Source organism: Martes martes, assembly GCF_963455335.1.
Source record: "Martes martes genome assembly, chromosome: 1".
NCBI lineage: Eukaryota > Metazoa > Chordata > Mammalia > Carnivora > Mustelidae > Martes > Martes martes.
The window spans coordinates 202,169,388-202,192,263 of NC_137888.1; the positions used below are offsets into that span (position 1 = coordinate 202,169,388).

The window sequence follows — 22,876 nt, forward strand, 5'->3', positions numbered from 1 at the left end:
CTGGCGGACCACGCCCAGGGCTGACTCACGACGTGCTCACTACTGACCTCGCTCCAGCTTAGCTACAAGACCTGGAGCAACTCAACTGCTTCTGAAAAGGAGGTTAAAATGCCATCCCCGTGGTGGTCGTCACACAGAAGCTGCGCTCCCGGGTATCGGCTAAACCATCACGTCTGTGCAATAAAAAGAGTTCTACTGAGTAAGCTCCAGACCCACCCACTTCTAGACACTTGAGGATGACTGCTCTCCCTCTCCAGTTACCTCCCAATCTGCAACCCCCGGCCCCGTGTTCTGGGAGGTGAACGCCCCCCACCCCGCCCTCGCCCCGGACAGCAAATCTACGTTTCCCTCTTCAGTGACTTGAAGTAAACATGGGAAACAGTCTAAACTGAGAAAGGATGGGGTTTTAGATGTGTTAAACTACATAAAGGGAAACACAATTTCGAGAAAAAAATAAAATATCTAATATCACAAGAAGTTCTTAATATCAAGATTATGTTTTGAAGAATCACCAAAAAAGCCCTTTCCATGTTCTTATTCCAGAGTTCAAACAATTCATAAGACTCCTAGACTCCTGATTAGCGGCTTTTGTTTTATAACATATATTAATACACATTCAAACAGCCGAAACAAAACTTTCACCAAACATACTTAAACCACTTGAAATGCACTCTGATATTAACTATTCTATTTCATTTCTTTTAAAAGAGATTCAATGTAATTTCAACCCACCATTGGTCTTTACTCCAAACATGAAAAACAATGTAGAACAACTTTTACATATAAAATTGTTTTCCTGCTATGTGCCCCCCAACAATAAGTTTAAAAAGGCCCATTTTAATTCCATGCTGAATTCCACACATAATTAGCCATTTTTTGTCCTTGATTTCACCCCTCACCCCACTCCCCAAATCTTACAAGGGCTTAATGCAACATCTGGCACAACTCCCCTGGGCCAAAAGCAAAGCATTCCTCAAACAAAATGATACAAAATGCAAACTGTTGACCCCAAACGCCTTTCTTGACCGAGTTTTGTCAGCAGTTTGCTTTGCTACAAAGAATTTCAAATGTTCAAATTAAAAAACCAAACAAAAACAGTCTTATTCTCAAATAGGTGACTCGGTAAAGGAATGCAGTAGGCTCCCTGATCCCATGTGCAAGGACAGGTTAAAAGCAAATATCCAATATTTTCACTGTAATCCAGCAGCTTTATATTTTGAGAACTGCTTTACTCTAGGACTATTAATCAGATGATGTATATTAAAGCAACACAAGCAAAATATTACCTCACTGCTCCTCACCTGGGTCTTGATTAACGCCAACTTAATTAACTACAAACACAGCAATGTGTGGTCAGGTGGGAGACCTAAGACTTGAGATAGACATAGAGATTCCAGAGTCTGAACTGGCAAGCCCTGTGTGAGTCACCAAGGTGACAACCACCCTGTTTTAAAGAGAGAGGCATCAGCTGCGACATATTAATGGCACACCCCTGTGGACTGAGGTGTGCACTGGTGACAGGTGGGCTGCTCCAAAGGGCAGTGCCAACATCTCCAGCTGGGAAAGCAGGGGTGGGGGTAGGGTGAAGTAGTTACAGGGTTTATTTCTGTGATAGAAAGAGAAGGCCAGGTGTGTAGATGGAAAAAGTGACAGCAAATCTAGACCTGTTTGGGGTCCCTGGAGCTCAGGCAGGCAAATGCTAAGGTTGCTCAGACTAGAAACCTTGCTACCTCAGAGTCTAGTACTGGACTAAACAGCAAATAGTTCAGCTGGCTGATTATGAAATATGATGCAATCACCTTTAGATTCCATTCTAAAGCTGAAGAAACTAATTAAAAGACAAATAGGGCTCAAACCATGTTTTTTTTTTTCAAGTTTTCCCTCTGCCTAAAAACAAGGCAGTCAATTAATACTTACAGATACCAGTTAATGTAATACTTTAAAAACACTTCTGTTACTTAGTTAAGCATAATTTCCTTCCAAATTCATTTTAAACTTAATATCCTTCAAAGATCAGATCCTTGCTAATAATAGCCAGGCCTCCTTCCACCCTAACCACTGCAAAAATCTTCTAATTATCTTTCTAACATAGTGTTAGATAAACTTCTAAATAGCATCTGAGCCTGTTCCCGCACAACAGAGGGACTAAAGAAAAAAAAAATGGGGCCGAATTCCATGTTCATGGCCTCTTTTATAGCAGAAAATTGGTCAAAGGCTCCATACTAGCAGGAAACTGAAAAGGAGTAGCATCACCTACTGCATGTTTAAGGTACTGTACTTTTTTCTTTTTAATCAGGAGATTTCTTTAAAGTTTCTGGCGAACAAGATTCAAGATGTTTTATGTGATAAACACTGATGGACAAGAACTATCTAAGAGACAACTCATCCAAAGGGTTTTGCAAGCTGAGGAGCCTGCAGGCACCATCTCCAGAAGTTCACAGGCTGGTGGCACGAAAGACAGTATGATTTCTAAGCAGAAAATGCATTCATAGGAAAGACAGGAATCACAGAGGAAGAGCCTGCTCCCCTGCCTGGGGAGGAGTCTGGGAAATCTTTGTGGATGTGACATTTAAGCCAGTTCTTAACAAATGAATATCCCAGGCACCTAGAACAGCAGAGGCAAAGGCCAGAGCTGGCCACACCTGGAGTGTGGGGTTTGGGGGGCAGAGACGGCTAAAAAGGGCTGGACTCATTATCCTTTAAACTTTCTAGGGGCACCTGGGTGGCTCAGTGGGTTAAGCCTCTGCCTTGAGCTCAGGTCATGATCTCAGGGTCCTGGGATCGAGCCCCACATCGGGCTCTCTGCTCGGCGGGGAGCCTGCTTCCCCCTATCTCTCTGCCTGCCTCTCTGCCTACTTGTGATCTTTCTGTCAAGTAAATAACTAAAATCTTTAAAAAAAAAGAAAAAGAAAAAGAAAAAAAAAACTTTCTAGGTGTCTTTCTCAAAACACAGAATGAACTGTCATCTACTTAAACTTAAATTCAAAGGCTAAGCAGACCTAGTTCTGTAGACTTTAACCAATTTTGAGATTACTGCTATCAGTGACACTAGGCTCCCACTTGTTTTCTGAGGTCTCTAAAGAATAAACAGGTGGTTCATTCAAGTGTACCAAATCTTTTTAAAAGTAAACTTTTATGAAAAAGAGAACTGAATGCTTTCCACACTTTGCATTTTTGTTATTTTTTTAAAATATTTATTTATTTTGAGAGAGAGAGTGCACAGGGTGGGGTGGCAGGGGAGAGGAAAAGAGAGAATCTTAAACAGGCTCCATACTCAGCGTGGTACCCAACACAGGGCTAGATCTCAAGACCCTGAGATCATAACCTGAACCAAAATCATGAGTCAGATGCTTAACCAACTAAGTCACCCAGATGCTTCCATACTTTGCATTTTTAGAGCTCAAAGGTCTAAAACTGTTTTCACTGAGTTCAGGGACAATCATAACTACAATCTCTAAGGGAGGAGTGTTTTAAAGTTTATTTCACCCCAAATTCACACTCACATAGTGACATTACAATGTAATTGGTCAGAAAAGAGAAAGAAAAGATTCATTTCTACGTTAATATTATTTCTTTAGTACTTTGATATCTTTGGTACCTTTTTCAAAGATAAGAAAATAGTTAAAAGGACTATTACAGTGGTACTTTATGAAAAATACAATACTCCCAGTGCATTACTCCTACTGAAACAAATGTCATTTTTTAAATCACAGCATTCTTACACTAGATTAGGAGTTTGTGGGAGACAGATCTGCACACCTTTGACCGGTCCCTGTTGTGTATATACACTGAAAAGCTCTCTGAAACACAGCTCTGTAGAGATGGGCCACTTTGTCAGCATGTTTGTTTGTTGTTTGTTCGTTTTGAGTGTCGTATCCAACCACAGTTCTGTATACTTAGTGTCTGGGCAACATGGAGTTCAGGCTCCATCTGTACTTAGTCTCTGTGTGGCCCTGAGGAAGTCCCACTACTATGGAGTTCTGAGCACATGTGCTCCCCTGAAGAGTTAAATACAAACGGCTAGATGTATCACTGTGAACCTGGAGGTATATCTCCCACTGTCCTCATCTGCATGTGTCACCAGTTGGCAAAGAATATCTCTTTTGTATCTATACATGGCTTACAAAAAAAAAAAAAATGCCCACCTGATATAGATCAATTTTAAGTCTTTGACAAGTCAGTAAGTGAACTATTTTCTATGAATTAAAAAATTAAAAGGAAAAAAATCAGAAAGCTACAAGGAAAAAGAATAAAAAAGGCTGTATGTCAGTCTTAAGTCTGGAGATCAACCTATTCAAACCTACTTAACAAAGAAAGAATGCTAGTCACATCATTGGTTTGTTAATAAACGTCCATGATTTAGACATGAAGAAAAATATGTTTTAAAAATTTGATATCCAATTCACACCCCACTCCCTGGTTGTTAAATAGCAGATATTCCAACTTGACAAAGGAAGGAGGAAAAATATTCCTCCCAAAAGCTTTCCTGATAGGATGGGCACGCCCCTCTCCTCTCCTGGTGCCTAGCATTTCCTATAAAAGACAGAGTGGGTAGGGGGTGCCTGGGTGGCTCAGTCAGTTAAGCATCCATCATGATCTCAGGGTCCTAGGATTGAGCTAGGGGCAGGCTCCCTGCTCAGTGGGGAGTCTATTTGTCTCCCTTTCCCTCTGCCCCTCCCCCTGTGCACATGTGCTCCCTCGATCTCTCTTAAATAAATCTTTAAAATAAAAATAAATTTTGGGGCACTTGGGTAGGTCAATCGATGGGTCAACCGGTGGGTCATCGGTTGAACATCTGCCTCCAGCTCGGCTCGGCGCCCCTAAATAAAAACCTTTCAAAAAATAAAATAAAGGGGTTCCTGGGTGGCTCAGTGGGTTAAGCCTCTGCCTTGAGCTCAGGTCATGATCTCAGGGTCCTGGAATGGAGCCTCACATCAGGCCCTCTGCTCAGCGGGGAGCCTGCTTCCCCCTCTCTCTCTCTGCCTGCCTCTCTGCCTACTTGTGATCTCTCTCTCTCGGTCACATAAATAAATAAAATAAAATAAACTTAAAAAAAAAAACCACAAAACTTATTTTGCTGTGTTAAGGATTTTAGACCAGCTTAAATGATAACAATTCTCGGGGCACCTGCACGGCTCAGTCATTAAGCATCTGCCTTCAGCTCAGGTCATGATCCCAGTGTCCCGGGATCGAGCCCCATATCGGGCTCCCTGCTCAGCAGGCAGCCTGTTTCTCCCTCTCCAGCTCCTGCATGCTTGTATTACCTCTCTCACTATCTCTCTCTGTCATAAACAAATAAAATCTTTATTTTTTTTAAGATTTTATTTATTTATTTGACAGATCACAAGTCGGCAGAGAGGCAGGCAGAGAGAGGGTGGGGGGAAGCAGGCTCCCCACTGAGCAGAAAGCCCGATGCAGGGATCGATCCCAGGACCCTGGGATCATGACCTGAGCCAAAGGCAGAGGCTTTAACCCACTGAGCCACCCAGGTGCCCCACAGACTACATACTCTTGAAAAGAGAGTCCAGGTTTGGTCTGATTTCACTAGACATCATTGATATTTCTAATTGAAAATGCTTACTAAGAGCTCAATTTAAATATTATTTTAGGGGTGCCTGGGTGGCTCAGTGGGTTAAAGCCTCTGCCTTTGGCTCAGGTCGTGATCCTGGGACCCTGGGATCGAGCCCCGCATCGCATAGGGCTCTCTGCTCTGCAGGGAGCCTGCTTCCCTTCCTATCTCTCTGCCTGCCTCTCTGCCTGCCTATGATCTCTGTCTGTCAAATAAATAAGTAAAATCTTTTTTTTTAATAAATATTATTTTAATCTGAGTTCAATTTTGAATCCTACTGTGGCACATTTTATAAAATTTCCTACCTTTGAAGGTAACTGGACTCTTCTTGCCAAAGGTGCTCAGTTCAAACTCTGATTTTCAGATGTTCATAACCTCCTCAGGTCAAGAGAACTCACCAGGTTGCTTTTCACCTCCAGGTCCCTGCCCTGGCCCATGCTATTCCAATCCCCAGAATGCCTAGCCACCTAACAAGTAGCTTTCCCTATTGCCCCCCTTTGCTCACCCTCCAATTTGGGCCTTTTTCCCAGTTACCCTATCCATGCTTCAGGGGGCACTGCAAGTCCATATAATAAATATACAAAGGCGATGCACAGCAGCGTAAAGCCACAATGAACTGAGGAAACTCAATGGGAAAAATCAGCCAATCTGGGAACCTCTAGATCATCGGTCCTCAGTTACACCCAGCTTGTGGCCCCAACGTGGACTGGTTTGCTCTCAGACAGTATAAACTGCCATAGGTAGCTATCCAAACTTGGGTGCCAATCTTAACAGGGCCAGTAAGCTTTTATATGATTCCATAACGACTACCTTTATTGAACACCTACAACAATCTGGCCACCTGCTTCATTCTTATCATCCCCACCTCACAAATGAAAAACTGAGACTCAAAGAAGTTAGGCCATTTGCAATAAAGCCACTTTCCTGAGGTCACAGAGCCAGCAAGTGGCAAAATCTGGATACAATCCAAGTCTTTCTAACTCGGAAGCTTCTACTCCATAGAGGGTACTGTTCTAAGATAATGAAGACAAGTAACGGTAAACCATTCTTCAGGAGCATACTCTTGCAGAAGGACCTTCTAATGTCTGCTTCCTTGAGTTCTACATACATCGCCAGAGCAGCCCTCTGTAGGCAAGCTCCTGTGGTTATGCAACAGGAAACCATCCTGTTGTCTACCCTGCCAGACAATCCTAAGTTTGTGGGTACACTAGCTGAACCCCCAGAACTGCCAAGTACAAGTCCCCTGGCGGCTTCCAGCTCTGAAAAAGCAGCTGACCAGGAAAAAGTGAGACTCTGAACATGTTTTTTATGCTCAAACTGGGGCCCAAGAACTCCGCTGGAGGTGGAGGGCAAGCAACAGGAAGTGAGGAGGGAGCAAGCATCCACTTCCCAAGGGCAGCAGAGCCAGAGGTGGGAGCCGATCATGTGCACAGTTGCATTACTTGTCCACGCCCACTTCCGGCCAGAGCCTGCCTCTTCACCTCCGAGTCAGTATTTTGGTTGAAGGAAAGGAAGACAGAGTACTAGAAACTCTCCTTGTAATCTCCCTCTTCCCCTTGGAGCCTGTATCCTGAATGAATACCCACCCCTGCTCTCTGGCTCCACCCCTCACAAATACCCTTAAGAAAAGCACCTGTCACATAACTGATCTCCATGGACTCACATCAAATTTGACCACAACATAGCAAAGTCAAAATAGTGCTTTCCCAGTCCCAATATAAGGGGGAACCCTAGGCCAGATGGAACTGTGTGCCAAGAACCTACTAATACACAAAAAAGCAATCTATTTGAAATCTCACTTTTCTTTCCTAGACTAGAAACAACAGCCAAGCACTCCACTTGTCTGAATTTGTTTTTAAGAGTTCAAACAAGGTGTAAAGGGCTTTTAGAACTGTTTATCTCTCTGCGTAATATGCACTGCCATGAAGAAACGCCACAGGATTCCAAAAACACACTGCCACTGACTTCAAGAAGAGCAAAGCTGAAAATGCTTCTGGCAGTGACCATCCCAGATTCTCTCTTGTGTCTCTGAGATTACAGTCACAATCATCCTGGATCAACTAGAGCCAAAAGCCAACAATCAACCAAGAAAACGCCAAAATTTCTGCCTCCTTTTAGAGGGAAGAAACAAAAGCAAGTAACCCAGTGAGGAAATCAGACAGATAGTGAGGTTTCTCTTCTAATCCTCCAAGAAACTCCACTCCAAGTTCCCAACAACCAAGGATAGTCCCAAAGAAGTCCTGCAATAGTCTTCCATTCCATAGTTTGTTTTCTTGTCTGTGACTGGGATGTATGCACCTTGAAAGCCGACTTCAGGGGTGCCTGGGTGGCTCAGTTGTTAAGCATCTGACCTCAGTTCAGATCATGATCCCAGAGTCCTGGGATTGAGCCCTGCATGGGGCACCCTGCTCCATAGGAAACCTGCTTCTCCCTCTCACACTCCCCCTACTTGTGTTCCCTCTCTCGCTGTGTCTCCCTCTGTCAAATAAGTAAATAAAATCTTAAAAAAAAAAAAAAAAAGAGGGGTGCCTGGGTGGCTCAGTGGGTTAAAGCCTCTGCCTTTGGCTCAGGTCATGATCCCAAAGTCCTGGGATCAAGCCCCACATCAGGCTCTCTGCTCATTGGAGAGCCTGCTTCCTCCTCTCTCTCTCTCTCTGCCTGCCTCTCCACCTACTTGAGATTTCTGCCTGTCAAATAAATAAATAAAATCTTTAAAAAAAGAAAGAAAGAAAGAAAGCTGACTTCATCCATCCTGCTCACTGCTAGGCCCACAGCACTCAGCATTGTGCACTGTAGGTACACAAACATTTATTGCTGGATTATTTGCTGGTGTAAGAAGAAGTTACATGATTCAAAATATTTAACACTATTTTTCAATCCAATTTAAGTTAAACTAAAAAAAGAGAAAAATGCCCTACGTTATGGCCACACAGGAAAACCTAGTTTAGTTGAGTGCTCAAACTGTCCCTTATAAGCCAGTTTGAAGGGACAAATTCTTTTTTTTTAAGGACTTTATTTTTATTTATTTATTTATTTATCTGAGAGAGAGACAGACAGACAGACAGACAGTGACAGAGATAGCGAGAAGAAGCACAAGCTAGGAGGAAAGGGAGAAGTAGGCTCCCGCGGAGCTGGAAGCCAGACATGGGTCTTGATCCCAGGACCCTGGGATCATACCCTGAGCCAAAGGCAGATGCTTAACCAACTAAGCCACCCAGGCACCCCTGAAGTGATAAATTTTTATTTGGACAACAAACCACTATAAACAAAGGTAGTCAGGCTGCAGAGAGATTAAAGCCAAAATTAATACTAGAAATTAAAAATAACATCTTCCATTCATTTGGATGGAACGACTTCATACAGTAGTTATTTCTCAGTTCCAAAAGAGGTCAGGTTCTTTCTTATCATCAAGATCCACAGGGATTTAATGCCCCCAGTGCTGTCTCCAACAGGAAGGAAACCCTGACTTCCCTAGCTATTTCAGTTATATAAATCAACAGTTGATCGTCCAGAGTTAGAAGCTGAGCAGTGTTGGGACCCACATGCCTTTTAGAGCTCCCCACCGACGGATAACCATGTTACATTACATCTAATAAATGTACCTAGATCAATATCATTTCTAACTATCCAAGGGTTTTTATTGCTGTAAGGACCTTTCAATTAAAAAAAAGGTTAAAAAGAAAAACTTCCTGTTAGATAAAAGAGACTTGGTGGTGGCGCCACCATCAACCAAAGTGACGTCTGTGGCACACAAAAAAAGCAGCATAATTTCAAAAGGGGTAGTGATCCCTTTAAAGTTATTTACCTTATTTTTTTATATTTTAAAAATAATAAAACTTTGTTCCTTTTTCTTTAATGGAATAATTGTCCTTAAAAGAATTAAGAGAGGGGCGCCTGGGTGGCTCAGTGGGTTAAAGCCTCTGCTTTCGGCTCAGGTCATGATTCCGGGGTCCTGGGATCAAGCCCCGCATCGGGCTCTCTGCTCAGCGGGGAGCCTGCTTCCTCCTCTCTCTCTCTCTGCCTGCCTCTCTGCCTACTTATGATCTCTGTCAGTCAAATAAATAAATAAAATCTTAAAAAAAAAAAGAATTAAGAGAAATTTAAGATTGGTGGATTCTTTGCCTCAATAGCAAAGTTGAGAGAGAGAGACAGACAGAGACAGAGACAGGCAGGCAGACAGACGGAAAGAGGGAGGGAGAGGGTATAATTTCAAAGGTGGGGGGGAATCCTTCAAACCTGGGAGTAGCCCAGTGGAGGCCTAGTTCAGATTTTCACCTATTATTTCCCCCTGGGTTTTAGATATTAGAGGCAAGTGCCATCTGTCACCACGCTAGTACGTGAAAAAAGTTAGACCCAACTCACTGGCCATGATTTTAGGGCTTTCACTAATGGCTAAAAAAGAATCCTCTCAACAACAATAACAAAGGGTGTCCTGCCCACGTTAGCCCCCTATCTCCACCCCTACCCGCAGGGGCTGAGTTAGCATCTTCTACAGCTCTCTAGATCTTGGGAGCTCAAGGTGAACTCTGATCTCCTCATGGGCACTAAGCCACACACTGGCCATCTCAATGCACTATTATTATGGGACATCAAATGCCTTTGTACATCACTTTCCCAGTCTTTTGTCCCCAAATCTGATCCATTACACCAAAAGAACATTCTGCTTTCAAGGTTCTAATGTGTAAGAAGAGACACTCACCAAGTAACTGCTGTATATCACTCAATCAAACAGTGCCAGAATATACATATGATCCTTTAGGTTTATAGTTCATCTACTTTTTTCTTCCCACAACTCTTGAAGTTCATTATAATCTTCTATTTTGCCTACAGTCTAATTATAGTAATACATCTCCCTACTTGCCCTCAACTCACAAATTACCCCATTTTACAGAGGCAGAAGGCAAGGCCAAGGCAACACAAATGCCTGCTACACAGCAAATCCATCTCACAGCTCCCATCTGAACACAGAAAAACGCTGGAAGACCCAGGGTGGCAATGGGTTTTGCCAGAGACATACCACATTTCTTTCTCTATGGGCACATTTAACTTTGGCAGAATATCAAGTGTTTCCTGGTCTGGAAGTCCAGACCAGAACCTTAAACTCCTGAGCACGACAGTCAACCTTTATTGCACACCAACCATGTGCTAGGTGTTAGGCTGGCTGCCTCCCTTTCATTACCTCAGATTCATTCATTCATTGTCTAAGAAGCACTTCCCATCTGTTGGCACCTTCACACAAATAGATATGTGACCCCTCAAATATTTAGTAATGTGCTGATTTTGCATTATAACTTGTACAGGACCACACAACTAGGAAGGACAGACCAAAACCTGGATCAGGTCCTTCTGACTTCAAAGCTCCCCCTTCCCTTTCCAACACCCCATCCTGCTGGTCCTACAGGTTTCATTCAAAATAATAAATATGTGCCAGCACTTCTCTGCCCTGTCTCAGGAAACCCTAAACTCCAAGCTCCCCACCATCCTTCCCCTTCCCCTCAGGGCAGTGCCTACAACTGACCAGGAAGAGGCAGTAGGAGAACATCCAGGTCTGAGGCACCTTCCTGCCTGGACTTGACTACCCCAGGAGCAAAGGGCCCAGGAAACTCTCCAAGCGCTTCTCCACAGAAGAAAATAGCTCGAGTTGAAACTTGTGTCCACATGGTCCACCGACAGATTTAGAACTCAAATTATAGCCTCGGCAGGAATCTTCACAAAGGACTCAAATTAAGCAAGACCCAGATGGAAATGAACAGGAGAGAGACAGCCTTAAGTCACATTGTTAAGTGAACTACAGTTCTAGCAGAGTCAGAGAGAAGAACTTGTTGAAATGCTAAACCAAACAGTTCAGTCTACATTTCAGAACTCCACTTCAAAAACGTTCTCCTCATGTTTTTAGCTCGAGACTTGTACATGGACACGAAGTGGTTACAAGTTACTCAGGTTTCAAACTGAGTTCATTCCTGTCCTTTGGACCATCTCTCAATGCCAGCATTCATCTACTTGGGCTCCAGAGAGCTCTGCGTTTGGCAAAGCAGATAAAATTAGCTACTGGAGTGAATTTGGAATCCAGGGTGGGCCATTAAAAAAAGCACACATGAGATTTGTAAAAGCCATGTAAAAACTTCCTTTGGGCCAGGCTGAAGTTACCTAAAACTTAGAGAAATACTGTCAAATACCCAGGCCTCTGCCTCCCTTCTACCCTTCCTGGATCTAAGGTGACCCATTTCCTGCTTCTTGCCCTGCCATTCAAACCAGATTGGCCCACAAACTGGGGATCCTCTAGAGATCAAGGGGTGAATCAGAGAAAACAGAGCAGGAAGACCTGAAGGAGTGTGTTTTTGCTTCTCCTTTTTGGGGGAGTGTGTGACACTATGCAGAAGGAGGACTGAGGGATGGGACAGGAAGTGGGTCAGTCCCACAGCCTAACAGTGTGATAATGGGGGATAATGGGAGGACAATGCTCCAGCCCTGTCCCTCCTGCCTCCACAATGGCCTGACAACACTGTGGTGGCCCATGGCTCAAAATGGAGTAACCAAGATGGTCATCTGGCAACAGTCCCTGCTCCCCCCTCAAATCTAGCAGGTCTCAGAAGAAGGAGAGAAAACAGTGCTCTTTGACTGTCTCTCAAAATTCCTTTCTAGCCACAAAATTCTCCAGGTCCTTGGAAGCTGAGGTAAAAGTTCAAAGGACTCCTCCTCCAATCTGGCAAAAAAGACTAAAGAGGGGGTCACATTTCTGGTCTCTTCTTCCAGAGAGGAAGAGGGTGCCCAAAAAAGAAACGGGAACCTTGAGTTAGGGGATCCACGAAATGAAAGAAGAGTTTCTCCCTTAGAGAATAGGGCAGGTAACCACCTCAGGAAAGGGGGAAATGTCCTCAGGCAAGTGAGAGGGGAATGCCTCAGAATCTGGGGCACCCCTCAGAGAAGTGAGGAAACCCACAGTGTTTCCCACCACCACAGGATATCTTGGACAAGTGGAGGCAAACTTAAGAGATATTGAGGATCCCCTGGGAGAAGGACAACCCAGATTAGGGGGAGAACCTCTGGAGGAGCCAGGAACCCCTCAGAAAATTGTGGCTTCCATAGATTAGTGGAGACCCTAAAAGAAAATATTTTGGGAAAGTGGGGAACTTTTCCTTTGAGAACTAAGGATCCAGTCAGATGAATGGGCATTTCATGGTAGTGGGGGACCACTCAGGAAAGAGAAGACACTTATCAAAATGTGAGGGTCCCAGCAAGAGTGGGAATAGTTCAGAAAAGTGGGGAACACGTCCAGAAGGGATTCTGACAGAGGCAGCAACACCTTGGATTAGTTGGGGGACCCTTGGGAGAAGGAGGTCACTCAGGGAGAGGGGAGGGCAGCAGGGAGAGTATCTCAGAAAGGGGGGGGGGCCTATGCAAAGTGGGAGACACCTTAGCAAAGCAAGGGCAAAAAGGGGTAAGAGGGACAACAGCTCAGAGAAGCAGGGCTCTCCTCAGAGAACTGGGTGGGGGCTCCCTGGAAAAGCCGGGAGGTCTCCTTAGAGAGGGTGTGCCCCCCCGGAGAAGTGAGGGGGTCCCCCAGAAGCAGTGTGTCTCCTGAGAGACGCAGGGGTCCACAGGAAATCAGGAGGGGGTCCCTCAAAGACAGAGCACCGCTCAGAGAAGTAGGGGTCCCCTTAGAGAAGTTGGGAGGGGGCTCTCAGGAAGGCGGGGCCCTCAGAGAAGGGATGAGGGGGTCCCTCAAAGGCACGGGGGAGGGAGGGCTCCCTCGCAGAGGCAGGGAGACCCTCAGAAAAGTGGAGCGTCCATCAGAGAAGGGGGGCGCCCCTCGGAAAAGTGGACGTCCCTCAGAGGAAAGAAGTATCTCAGAGAGGTGGGGTCCCTCAGAGAAGTGGGAGTCCCTCAGAGACATGGGGGTCCCTCGGAGAAGGGGGTCTCCCCTCAGAGAGGCGGGGGTCCCCTCAGACAAGAGGGTCCGCGCACCGAAGGCGGTCCCCTCAGAGAAGCGGAAGCCCCAGAGAAGCCCGGGGCACCGGAAGCCGGGGACCAGCCACCGGCGGCGCCGGCCCCTCACTCACCGAAGTTGCTCGGCGCCTCTGCGGGCGGCTGCTGGGCCCCGGGTGGCCTCGGGAGGCGGGGTCCGGTCCGATCAGCTCGGGTCCCGCGGCGGCGGCTTCCTCAGGTGGCGCCCGCGGCGGCGGCGGCGACAGGACGACGGACGACCGACCGACCGACTGCGCGGGCGGCGCGGAGCGCGCTCGGGTGGCGGGGGTGCGCGTGCGCGCGCCGGGGCGCTGACCCCGGGCGGGAGGAGCCGCCTCGCCGCGCTCGGAGCCGCCGCTCGGTCTCGCCGCTCCTTCTCACACTGAAATTGCCCGCTTCGCAGCCCGGCTTCCCCGGTTGCTAGGCAGATTTCGCCTCGCACACTTCCGGGTTGAGGCGCGTCTCGTCGAGTGGCGGCGCCGCAGGCCAATGAGGTCCGGCCGAGGCTCCGGGGATCCGCGCCCCACGGAGGGCGTGGCCAGCCTCACGACGGACAGTGCCCCACAGCCAATGAGAGAGCTAGCCGGCTGGCCCTCGGGACCGCGCCGGCGGTCTGGGCGGCCCCGAGGAGGTGGGACGGGGTGACTGACAAGCGGTCTGCCAGTAGGAGAGGGGAGCGGACCTCGGGGCCAGTCAGGGACCTTCGGGGGCGGAGCTTCGGCTTCGGGGCGGGAACGCCACGAGGGGCGGGGACTTGGAGACGCGTCAATTCGTGGCCGGCTCGCTCGGACCCCGGAGGGCGTTTCGGCTGGGCCGCCCGGCGGCCGACAACTGGCTGGGCAGGGGGTTCCCCGCAGTGCTCAGCAGGGGCGCCCCACCCACAATGCACCGGAGAGGGCCTGGGCAGGGCGGGCGTGGGGCGGTTACGCCGGGCGGTGGGCGGGACCGCGTGAGGCGCGCTCTGAGAAGACTGGGCAGCCCTTGGCTCGGCCTTGTTCCCGAGGGAATTCGTTACCCTGCCCCCCCCCCCCCTTCATCCCCCACCCACCCCCACGCCCGCCCCGATCTTTTCTGACAAGAGTTGTGGTTCGACTTCTTCTGAGAAGAATCTTGGGGATTCTTGTCCCTGGCTCCCGTTCTGAGGAGAATCTTCGGAATTCGTTTCCTAGCCCCCATTCTGAGGAGAATCTAGGAATCTTGCCCCTAGCCCCTCTCCTAAAGAGAATCTTGGAGGCTCTTGCTCTGGCCCTCTCCTGAAGAAAGTTTTTGGCGATTCTTGCCCTGCCCGCTTTTCCCAGTGTGGCCCGGATGAGGGTGTTTTTGTAGCTTCGCACCCCTAGCTCTGTTTTCTAAGGAGATTTGTAGAGTTTCGGGTCCTTGCCCCCTTTACTAAGGAGAATGGGAGGAACTTAGGGTCCACTGCCTTTCCTGGAGAGTATTTGCGGAGCAGACCCTGGCTCTTTTCTGAGCCCTATTAGGGGCCACTGACCCTATCCCTCCCTTGGCTGAGGGGCAGTGGGGGCTGTGTGCCGCGGCCTTCATATCTAAAGATAACTCGGGAAATTCCTACGTCGTATGTCCTTCCCCCGACCAGAGGAGAAACTTGCGACTTCAAGCACCTCTCTTTTCTCCAGAGACAACTCACAGGAGATTGATACCCCATCCCTTTTACTAAAGAAATGTCAGGTTGTGCTCCCTGAACTGTTTTCTAAGCAGTGTCCGTGTTACAGTAATGGCTCCCCTTTTCCTAGGAACTGTGACCGTTTGACTCTTTCCCTAGAAAATTTTGGGGAGTTAAATACTTCCTTTTTGGAAAAGCTACCCATTTAGCCCTCTTTCCTCTTATTTTGAGAGTGTTTTTCGGCGCAGCTCTCTTCTCTTTCCCAAGAGTCAATCGAATCTGTGGCCATTCCTGATTCTGTCCCCTGTTGAGCACTTTAGCTCATTTCCTTGTCTACTGGGTGGGGCCGTTCCAGGACGCATTCCCGCTTCCCACCCACCCCCAGACAAAATTCATCAGTCCCTCAAACTGCAGTGTTTGCACCTCTGCTGTAGGAGGTACCATGGGCCACCAGGTGTCAAAGGCCTTTGCCTGCCTCTGTCTTCCCCCTGTTGATCTGAACTCCTTGCTGATTTCCCCCTCAAAGAACCCAACTTTGGGGAGGCTGGTTGGCTCAGTTGGTAGAACATGGGACTCTTGATCTCTGGGATGTAAATTCAAGCCCCACATTGGATATAGAGGTTACTTAAAATCTTGGGGGGCGCCTGGGTGGCTCAGTGGGTTAAAGCCTCTGCCTTGGGCTCAGGTCATGATCCCAGAGTCCTGGGATCGAGCCCTGCATCGGGCTCTCTGCTCGGCAGGGAGCCTGCTTCCCTTCCTCTCTCTCTGCCGGCCTCTCTGCCTACTTGTGATCTCTGTCTGTCAAATAAATACATAAAATCTTAAAAATCAATCAATCAATCAATCAAATCAAATCAAATCTTGGGGCACCTGGGTGGCTCAGTGGGTTAAGCCTCTGCCTTCGGCTCTTGTCCTGAGCCCCGAATTGGGCTCTCTGCTCAGCAGGGAGCCTGCTTCCTCCTCTCTCTGCCTGCTGCTCTGCCTACTTGTGATCTCTCTCTGTCAAATAAATGAATAAAATCTTTAAAAATAAATAAATAAATAAAATCTTGTTGGGGGTGCCTGGGTGGCTCAGTTGGTTAAGCAACTGCCTTTTTGGCTCAGGTCATGATCCTGGAGTCCCAGGATCAAGTCCTGCTCAGCAGGGAATCTGCTTCTCCCTCTGACCCTCCTACCTCTCATGTGCGTGCGTGCGCTCGCGCTCTCTCTCTCTCTCATTCTCTCTCTTTCAAATAAACAAATAAAATCTTTAATAAAAAAATAAAATAAAATCTTTTTGAAGAACCTAGCTCTGGGACACCTGGCTGGCTCAGTCGGAAAAGCATGCAACTGTTGATCTCAGGGTCCAGAGTTTGAGCCCCACCTTGGGTGTGAAGATTACTTATAAATAAAAACAAAAGAAAACAAAAAGAACTGAGCTTTGCCCTTAGTAGACAACCAAACAACCATTGAATCAAAGGGGAGAAGAGAGTAGCCAAGAGAAAGGCCCACAACGCTGTGAGGATTCAATATGGCAAACTTTGATCTCCCCACTTTGCGCACAGAAACGTGCAAGGTACTGAGATTCCTGAATTATAGGACGGAACTTTGTGAGCCAAGATGAATGCTATAAAGGGAAACAGGCCTGTCAGGCAAGGCAGAATGTTATACTAAAGAGATACCAAGAAGATATTGTAGGAATGTGATTAAATGAGATAATGATGTGAAACTGTTTTGTAAACCATGAAGTGGTGGTGGAAGAGATTGTTACAAGTGGGCTAACATTCCTGGAAGAAAAGTAAAGGATAAATTCTGAGAGTCACAAAAATGGGAGGTTGGCGGGCAGCCCTGTGGGGCCTGATTTCCCTGAACTCAGCCTGGACTCAAGTGGCAAGGTTGACAGAATCCGGGGCGCCTGGGTGGCTCAGTGGGTTAAAGCCTCTGCCTTCGGATCGGGTCATGATCTCAGGGTCCTGGGATCGAGCCCCGCATCGGGCTGTCTGCTTAGCGGGGAGCCTGCTTCCCTTCCTCTCCCTCTGCCTGCCTCTCTGCCTACTTGTGATTTCTGTCTGTCAAATAAATAAATAAAATCTTTAAAAAAAAAAAAAAAAGGTTGACAGAGTCCTTGGCTAGAGAAGGAAGCCACTGGAAACATGAAGACAACTTGTTCCCAGAGCCCCTTGTTTGCACCTCTGTTGTAACACTTAACCACATTCTGCAAGTGTCTGAGCCGGTCTCGGTGGACAATAACCACTCAGAATTTGGTGACTAGCAGAACTGCAGCTGAACCCACAGGAGCTAGGCCAGTTACTTTCCTCAGCCCTGTCAGAAATGAGAACACCAGTCTCAAATGTTGCAGGGAGGAGAGTGTACCATGTATGGTGCACAATAGGACTCAGGAGCTTTCCCTTTCATTCCAGTCACTAAGCAGGATGCTTTCTGAGAGCAGGGATCCAGCCCTATTCGTTTAAGTAGTCTCTCAGTGCTTTTATAGTGACTGAGTTGAACTGGGATCAAAGAGCAACTCATTGTCCAAAGCTTCATTTTATACATGAGAAATGGAGAGACCTACAGGGCCACTTGTTCACATCCCACTGCTGCTCTATGGCTGGATCCTAAGCTTGCATTGCTTTAATCTCACGTTGGGCCTACGTACTGGAAAGGGGAGAAGAGGGACCTATCCCCTTCAGTCCTTATACCAAGTTGAGACATGTTAGGAATCAAAAACTTCCTGAGCCTTATCTCTCTCTTAGGCAAGCAGTAGGAAGATTCTGGGTATAGATCTGCTAGAGCCCCCTAACTCCAAGAGCAAAGGGCTGGGTGGGGGACCATAACCAGGGTCAAGGCCACTGAAATTAACTTTGTCAAAGGGAGATTGCAAGGTTATTTCAGGTTATTTCAGGGTTGTCTTGTGTAATTTCCAGACTGATCCCTAGAAATTTCAGGACCTATAATTATGTTTCACCTTTTTATTCTAAGAATGTACAGAATTTCTTTTTTCTCTGGAAAAAGGCATTGCCTAGAGGCAGAGATGTTGGATTAAGGGATGTCTGAGAAGTCTGGAATCCTAAACATAAACAAGAGCCCCATTTGGCTGGGAAATTGTATCCTGGAAGAGTCCAAGGCAAATGGGCATTCATCAGAGGGAGTGAAAGTCCCACCAAAATGGATGACACAAGTCGGCTTCTGACACAAAAAAATGAAAAGAAGGGCATGTGACCCATACCAAGGATGGCTGTCCTTTCCACAGTGGTAGTAACGATTGCATCTCTCGGCATCAAGGCGTGTCCCTTCCTGGGTCTGGGAAATCATGTGGGCAAACTGGCTAAGTGACATTCACATCCAAATAGGGAAACGGGAACTGAGCCAGGTGACTACACAGGCAGCAAGGAAGGCAAGGCCTCAGTGATAGTTAGAAAAACGAGGGCCTGGTGGGTGCCAGCCTCCTATTGGTGTTATGGTCTTGGATAAGGAAGAGTGCTTACCAACAGTGAAGAATGACAGCTAGTTAATACCAGTGGGAAGGGTACTAAGCACAAAAGTTAAAGTCCTCCAGGGTCACTTGGCAGTTCAAGTGACCAGAGCAAAGTGCCCTTTCTGTCATTTCCTCCTAAGATTGTGGGACTGCAGAATTCTTTGGATTTGCCAAGCACTTTGAAATTCACATTATGTGAATTGCTAATCTATTGAAACCTGCATCCTTTAGCAGGTCTTTGGAATTGGCCCTGGTTCTCCCAGGGAAAAGATAGTAAAAATTCAGTATCTGTTTTCAGGGAGAAATAGACACTACCAAATCAAGAGGTGGCCTAAGTCACCCTCCTGCTCCCCCAACAGAAAGGCAGAGAGAACCTGAAGTATCCAAGGGTGGGGAGCAGAGTGTAATTTCACCGGTGTTGGATGGCTAGAAAATCTGGAACTGAGTCCAGATGGAGCCCAGGAGCCCTCTCTGCCAGGCTTTTTTAGTCTCTAGGTCAAAAACCTGGACTGTAGTAACAAATCTTACCTGGTTCTTACTGACATAATTAAATGGGATTAGTGATAACCCTTTGCTGGAGCAAAAAATATTGTCTACACCTGCATGCCTACAGCCTAGAAGACTAAGTCAAAAGGGTGACTTCTCCAACCAGGATGGAAAGCATTTCTTAATGGGAGGGAGGTGATCTTTGACATGTGTGGCCACTTTGTGTGCAGAGGGAGGAGCCAGCTGCAGTGCTGGACGGGAAAGAGTTGCGTTATTGGCACCAGTGGAGAATTTCCCCTGAGGTTCTGTGGGATCCGAAGGCCTTCAGCATCCCAGACAAGCACTTACATCTGAGCCTAAAACCCAGGTCAGGGCTTTCATTCCACTGCATTTCAGACCCTTCCCCCAACCTCCCTCTGCCTTGAGACAAGAGTCCTGTGCCCTAGGACTGAAGTGACTGCCTCTCTGCCTCCAAGCGGCATGCATGTCACGCCTGTGAACCTGGCCACTACTTTCATTCCCTTGCCATTCCTTCTTCCCTATTGGGCTGGTGTCTAATCCTGCCACTAAAATCCTTCTCTCAGATTACTGAGAACTCAGTGATTCCCTTCGAGGAGCTCTTCTTGGTCTGCATTTTCTCCAACCTCCAGCTTCTAGAGAACACTCCCTACTCCTTGAAATGTCTTTCATGGCTTCTGGAGAACTTGCCTCTTCTGGTCTCCTGTTCTGTCTTCGTCCAACTTCTACCTGGAAATTCTGCCAGGCTGCTCGTCTCTTGCTACTACTCTGTGCCTTTGATGTTTCTTCAGAGAATGAATCCCTTCAAGGAGTGGAACTCAGGAACTCCCAGATTTGTATTTCCAGTCCACCTGAGTTCCTGTCCAGGATCTCCTTCCCCTCCAGGTGAGATGTGAGTGAAACCCAACAGCTAAATGTGTTTCAGACAAAATTTGATGTCTTTCTCTTTGACCCATTCTCCATTCTTTTTTTTTTTCCAAAGAAAAATTCTCATATATTTATTACTGAACCAACCTACTCATGCAGAAGCAGAGAAACAAAGAGAAAAAAATATATTTTCCTAATAAAACACATCCAACTGTTCAGAGAAGAGTGGTGACCTTTTCAACATGACATGGTAAGATGTTAGTGACCTTGATACAGTATAAATATGTGTGTCATCTCATAAATGATTCCTTATAGATTCAGTTTCATCTTTCTTCAGTGTCTCCTCTTGAGTTATACCTAATTTTATTACCAGTTTTCATCAAAATCCATGGGGAACGGAATGATTCTACTTTTGTTTCTTAACCAGGAAGTTGACCCTAAAAGTTGTGCAAAAAGACATGAGATCTGTGCACAGAATCAGCTGCACACACCACAGTGGCAGAAAAAGAGAGAGGGAACCTTATCCTTTCAACCAACTTCCCTTTTTCACTCCTTTCTTCTGCACTAACATTACCTTCCCGGTGTTCCAGATTGAAAGCTCTTAAATCTTTGGAGATTTCTTTAACATCACTCATCATACTCAGTTAGTTGCTCAACATTATAATTTGTCCCCTTGCTTTTCTGTCTGTTCTTTTGATTTCTGTCACTACCACCTGTTCCCAAAAATGCTCTAAGTGACTCTCTCATAATCAATTACACACAAACTGTTAGACGGATTTCTTTTTTTTTTTTCTTTTAAAGATTATTTATTTATTTATTTGACACAGAGAGAGAGATCACAAGTAGGCAGAGAGGCAGGCAGAGAGAGAGGAGGAAGCAGGCTTCCTGCCAAGCAGAGAGCCCGATGCGGGGCTCGATCCCAGGACCCCGAGATCATGACCTGGGCCGAAGGCAGAGGCTTAACCCACTGAGCCACCCAGGCGCCCCTAGACGGATTTCTCTTAAATCAAGAACCATGTCATACTCCTACTTAAAAAACTTCCATTTTCAAGGAGGTTGTACTCTATTGGTTTGTAATTAAGAAAAAGAAATTTTCTAAAGCTGCCCATCACCAAAGGTTGAATCTTGGCTTGGCACTCAAAGTCTTTCTTCTCTTTGGCCTTCCCTTCACTCCAGTTTCTTCCTGGAATGTGTCATAACCCCTTTACCTGAGGTCTCGCTTTCCATGGTTCAGTTCCCTGAGGATAAATGCTGGTCTGGGTACAGACGATCCTCCTAAGGTATTGTCAGGAGGTCAATAGTAGCCCAGTACTGTCACAATGCCTACAGCATTCACCTCACTTCATCTCATCCTGTATGAATTGTATCATCTCACATCATCACAAGAAGAAGGATAAGTATGATACAATAAGATATTTAGAAAGAATGTGAAAGAGACACCAAACACACTTCTTTTATTATTTATATTCTGATTATTCTATCTTATTTATTTTTATTTTTTAAAAATATTTTATTTATTTGAGAGAGAGAGAGAGATCGCACAAGCCAGGGAGAGAGGCAAGGGAGAATCAGACTCCCCTCTGAGCAAGGAGCCCAACGCAGGGCTCGATCCCAGGACCCTGGGATCATGACCTGAGCCAAAGGCAGATGCTTAACCAACTGAGCCACCCAGGTGCCCCTATTTTATTATCAGTTATTGTCATGCCTTTCTAATTTATAAACCAAACTTTATTGTAGGTATGTATATATGAAAAAGTCGTAGTATATACAGTGTCCATTACTGTCTGTGATTTTAGGCATCCACTGGGTGTCTTGGAATGGACTCCCCCCCCCACCATGGGGATACGTTGATCCGCACAAAACGTCCCACTCTGGATTCCATGGGACATCAGAATGCCTCAAGATATCAACAGAGATTCTGTGATTAGTTTCTCTCTTACAAAAAAAATTATTTTTCAGGGTGCCTGGGTGGCTCAGTGAGTTAAAACCTCTGCCTTCAGTTCAGGTCATGATCCCAGGATCCTGGGATCAAGCCCCGCATCGGGCTCTCTGCTCAGCGGGGAGCCTGCGCCCCTCGCCCCCCACAGCCGCCTCTCTCTCTGCCTGCCTCTCTGCCCACTTGTGATCTCTGTCTGTCAAATAAATAAATAAAATCTTAAAAAAAATTTTTTTTAACTAGAAGATTTTGCTAAACCTTTCCTATTGTTAATGGATGTTGTCATGGTATATCACAAACTTCCTTCATGACATGGTCTATTTTCTTTAATCCTAAGAACACCCATTCACCTCCTGGAGAACTCACAGTCAGTAGACCGTGGGTCGTGATTTGAAAAGGGCTGGTTCCGCATGCTGCCTTTGCCTAAGCCAGCTTCTGTCACCCTTTATTGCCTCCCCCTCTCTTAGTAGTTATTTGGGGTCAAGGGATAGTGCCCCATTTTGGAGGAGATACAATTGAGGCTCAGGGATTTTTATTTGGCCAGGGTCACAAATAAATAAAACCAGAACCTCAGTCTGAATTCCAATCTTGAAATCTTTGCAGTTCCCCACACTGTCCCCAAAGTCCTCCCGGCTGCTTCAGATTAGACCTGGGTATGGTCACAGCTCTTTGGGCTGCAGCATGGGAAGGTGGGAAGGTGCCAGAGTGAAGAACAAAATCCCTGACTCCAGTCAAGCCTTTCTACCTGCTGGGGCCACGAATGTGTTGGTGACTAATATTTTCTGTTTATAATCCTTTAGGTTTTGTGTATTTTGTATTAATTCACCACAAAAGTGTTCCCTTCCTTCCTTCTCTCCTTTTCCCCTCCCTCTTCTCCCTTCTCCCCCGCCCCTCTCTTTTTTTAAATTTTATTTATCTATTTGATAGAGAGCACAAGCAGGTAGAGTAACAGGTAGAGGA

At 46.4% G+C, this 22,876-nt stretch overlaps 1 protein-coding gene across 2 annotated transcripts in view; it reads right to left on the reverse strand.

Annotated features, from left to right (window-relative positions):
* Positions 1–13,972, reverse strand: part of GATAD2A (GATA zinc finger domain containing 2A) — a 104,822-nt gene extending 90,850 nt beyond the window's left edge. For both annotated transcript variants that reach the window (XM_080806392.1, XM_080806389.1), the window contains exon 1: positions 13,630–13,972. The gene's annotated coding sequence lies outside the window, so the exon portion shown is untranslated. The remainder of the gene's footprint in view (positions 1–13,629) is intronic.
* Between the last annotated feature and the right edge of the window lie 8,904 nt (positions 13,973–22,876).